Consider the following 4,445-nt stretch of genomic DNA (forward strand, 5'->3'; position numbering starts at 1 on the left):
TGTGTGTGTTGCCACTTCTCCACCAGTCATTGGAGGATAGAAGTGTCTTCTCCATTTGTTAAATTCCTCACAGCACCTAAGGAGACCTTCTGTGACAGCTGCTTAGAGAGACACGTGTTGAAGAGAGGGAAGGAAAGAGACTAAGAAGGGACATTTTTTATTGCCAGAGACCTGTCCTAGGAAGGGTTCTTAAAATAGGTGAATAAAGTGGCAATCAAGATTGAAGAGCTTTTTGGTTCCTTTTCTTTGACTCTAGTTTTTAATATTATAACTCTGCCTAGCTGACTAAAATGTTAACAAAGACCTGCACATCTAGAATACATCTCACTGAATTTTAAAGAATTACTTTCCTGTTTCACACTGATTTCTAATTCAGTTCAGCTTTGTATTCTCGTGCACCAGTTATTTTCTTGTAATAAAAGGTTTTGTGAAATTGGTATATATCATTTAAAAAAATTATATAGATCTCTGTTCTTTCTCATCTTCACACAAAAAAATCACACACATCTGTTTTCTTTCTAAATTACTTTAGAAACTATTTTAAATAGCATATAAATCAGGTGATGAGTCTGGCAAATTACTAGCTTGTCTAACGTCCATATATTTCTTCAGTAGAAATAGAATAAGAATAGTCACCAACATTATTCGGTGTTATGAAGATGTGTCTATGCCATGAAAACCTTAAATCCCCAGGAGATTTATGAGCCCAGAGAGCCACCAATATTAGCGCTCAAAATTGACCTCAATAATAGATGAGGACAGAGAAAGGTTAAGTGACTTTCTTACAGTCACAAAGAGGTTGATGAAAGAAAATAAAATCAATCAATCAATCAGCTATTTATATCAACTGCCTATACCTTTCTACTCTCATCTTTACGCAGTTGTTCACGGTAGGGTAAATGTGAACAAATCGTACAGCAGAGTCAGACCTGTGAGGTCAGTGTTGTTTTCCTTTTTCTCACCAATTTCCCTGCATTGGAACCCTAGTTCCTCACTTAGAAACCTTCACTGAGTCTACATGGGCTTGTGACCACACATGTACCTTGGAAATTACGTACATTCATTCTCATATCAAGGCCTATCTGTCCATCATAAATGTCTTGGAAAAGTTAGGTCATGCATGTGCGTCCTGCCCAGTTCTAGACCACAGCTCATGAGAAGCATTTTATATGCCTTGCTTGCTTTAAGATAATGTTTTCCTTGTCATTTACATCTTATTCTTTTGAACAGGAAAAAAATATATCTCAATTTGTCTTTGACAAAGTTAATTTACAACATTTTTTTTTTTTTGAGACAGAGTCTCACTATGTTGCCCTCAGTAGAGTGCCGTGGAGTCACAGCTCACAGCAACCTCAAACACTTGGGCTTAAGCGATTTTCTTGCCTTAGCCTCCCAAGTAACTGGGACTACAGGCACCCACCACAACGCCCAGCTATTTTTTGTTGTGGTTGTCATTGTTGTTTAGCTGGTCTGGGGTGGGTTCAAACCCACCAGACTCAGTGTTATGTGGCTGGCACCGTAACCACTGTGTTACGGGTGCTGAGCCAATTTACAAAATTTTTTGAAAACCATTCTAAGTTATTTTGTAAATATAAATGTATTTTGTAAATATAAATATTTTAAATATATAAAAATAAATTGTATATAATAGGAATAATATATTTTATAAACATAATGAAACCTTCATAGCTGACCACCTGCCCACACCAACCAGTCAGGCACCACAGGGGCATGTGGCACAGTAGACCAGGTCCCTTATGGTGACCTCCTTTGTACGTGGGCCACTTTGTTACAGTCCCTCAGGTGGTTGACTCACACAAGTCTTACTGTGTAAATATTGTATGATACTTCATAAAATAAAAATGTTATGTGACTATATAAAGAAATATCAGACAGATAATTTATGTAAACCCTTACTTTGTGACTATAGGTCATGCTGAAGAATAATTATTTAGGTATATCCTAAAATTTGACATAGTAACGTTGCTACCAGTTCATTACAATCAAAGGGAAGGTGGTGTCGTCAGGAAGCCTCCGATTTCTGGCTCTGCCATCATTCCAGGGTGTCCCTCGGGGTGAATCACCTCATCTCCTGCTCTCTCCTTCCTCACCCTCCACACAAGGAGCAAGGCCAGGTGGTGCCCAAGGTCCTTTAGCCCCAAAAGTCCTGCTGATACTGGATTTTTAACACTGGATTTCCAGGCTCTTGGTCTCAACGATTCGATGAATGAATCGACGGACCATAAAATGAACAGTGAGGTTTTATTTACAGCTCAAAGAACCAAACCTCCCTGCAGGGCAGGATACAAGTGTTACAACTCTTATGAAAACAACTCTTACAAAGATCCAAGCCTCTTTGTAGAGCAGGATAGAAGTGCTACAGCTCTTACAAAGGACCAAGCCTCTTTGTAGAGCAGAGATCAGCAAAGGGACAAGCCTCTTTGTAAGGCAGGATCAACAGCAGAAGTGTTACAGCTACAGCTCTTACTAAGGACCAAGCCTCTTTGCAGGGCAGAGATCAGCAAAGGGCCAAGCCTCTTTGTAGAGCAGGATCAGCGGTAGAACTGTTACAACAACTACAAAGAGGCTTTGTAGGACAGGATCAGCACTAGAAGTGCCACAGCCCGCAGCTCTCGCTTCTTCTTCTTCTGGACGGTCTGCAATGGTCTGCTGAAGTCTTATTCTTCTGCTCTATCTTCCTAGAATGTCTGAGACGATCTGCCCCCAGGCTCTCTGCTCAGGGTCTTATATAGGTGTAATAGCTTAGCTGTGATTGGCCTATAAAATGGACCAATCAGGAGCAGGATTGAAAATGGACCAATCAGGGATGGGCACCAGTTTTCCCTTGATTGACAGGTCCTCCAGTGCAGCTCTACTGGCCTCTGGGGGAAGAAAGCTCCCCCGCTTGCCCCAACCTGCCGGTTTTTTTGCCGGCTGCTGCCACCAAGACAGAAGTGGCAGGTCCCCCAGGCCCTGCTCGGCTGAGCTGGCTGGGGTGCCACTTTTCCAGTATCATTGCCTCCCCTCAGGGCTTTCACAGATGTTCGAGCTGAGATCTCCTCCTTCCTCACATACTCCTAACTTACCCAAAGCTGTAACTCTAAGGACCTAACCACTTCTCAGGTGTCCTGGAGACACAGCCTAACAAATGTATAACCAGGGAGTTTAACACTAGGAACTACGGTCCTCGAATGCTCAGATGGCTGTGAAGTAACACTGGTCTCTTATCTCACCTGAACTGTGAGAATATTACAGCATTTCACCTCCAATTAGGGATGTAAAGCATAGAGATTAGACTGTACAGAGATGAGCCAGATGGAGGTCGCTGCATTCTCCAGAGCATTAGCCCAGGCAGCAACTGTGGGCAGGGTGGAGATGGGGAGAGTGCTGGGAGGTCTTCATGAGAAGGAATTTATAGGATTATGATAGAAAATGAGGAGTAGGAATGGGAAGGAATAACAAGTATAGTTAATACCATTTCCCTTCTTTCAGATATGCAAGTTAAATACTTATCAGCAAGTAAGTTGGAAAGAAAGTGTAGAGATCTTCAGAAATATCTAGTTGAAAACCTCAGACTGAGTTTAAACCAACGCCACAGGTGATTTTGATGTTTTCTGAAGTTTGAGAACCCTGGTTTTATACAATGTCACCGAAATTCCTTCCAAATGGTCCAAGGTCATTAAGGGGCCGAGAGGTAACAATTCCCAGAGCAGACTTATTTAGGCTTTCAAAGTCTTTATACAGAAATTTGTAAAGTCATATTAGCATGAACCAAGCATTTTAACTGCACATTATCAAACGTCCAGTAACTGCTTTGGCAAGAAGTCAAGTGCCAGTTAACCATTGTCAGAAACCGTTCTTACCAGGAAGAACTTTTCAGAAAAAGGTAAACTAGGGGAAGAATTGCATGATTCTAATCAAAATACCAAAATATAAGTGCCTGATTCTGTTTTCAGTAAGCACTGACTCACCGTCCACGGTGCCAGCTCCAGAATGCCGCAGGGTGGACCCAGGATTGGAGCTTGGAACTGATTAATGGCCCCCATTAAACTCGCAGTGGAGCAGTCTGTCGCTGGGTCACTAACTCTGCCCCCGAGATGCCGTCCTCCCTCCTGAGAGGGCAAGTAAGACCCCATCAATAAGACTGTCCCTCTCCCAACTCCACGTGCAGACGTCTTATAACTAATAACTTACAACAAAAAGAGTCCACTTTTCCCCAGCATCATAGGGATTGAAAAGGTTTAAAATATCCTTAAACTTAAGAAGGAAGGAAAAAATATACATTTGGTATAGGAGAATTTATTGACATTTTAGGGATAATGGTGGTAAAATATATATCCTAAAAGATCATCAGGAAAAGTAAAAATGAAAGTATATTTCTGAACGGTTGACTCCAGCTGTTTTCACTTAGGCTTCTGTGGAGTTGCTGTTGCACACGTGACAGG

The sequence above is a fragment of the Otolemur garnettii genome, unplaced genomic scaffold, assembly GCF_000181295.1.
Source record: "Otolemur garnettii isolate 467f Iridium unplaced genomic scaffold, OtoGar3 scaffold00191, whole genome shotgun sequence".
Taxonomy (NCBI): domain Eukaryota; kingdom Metazoa; phylum Chordata; class Mammalia; order Primates; family Galagidae; genus Otolemur; species Otolemur garnettii.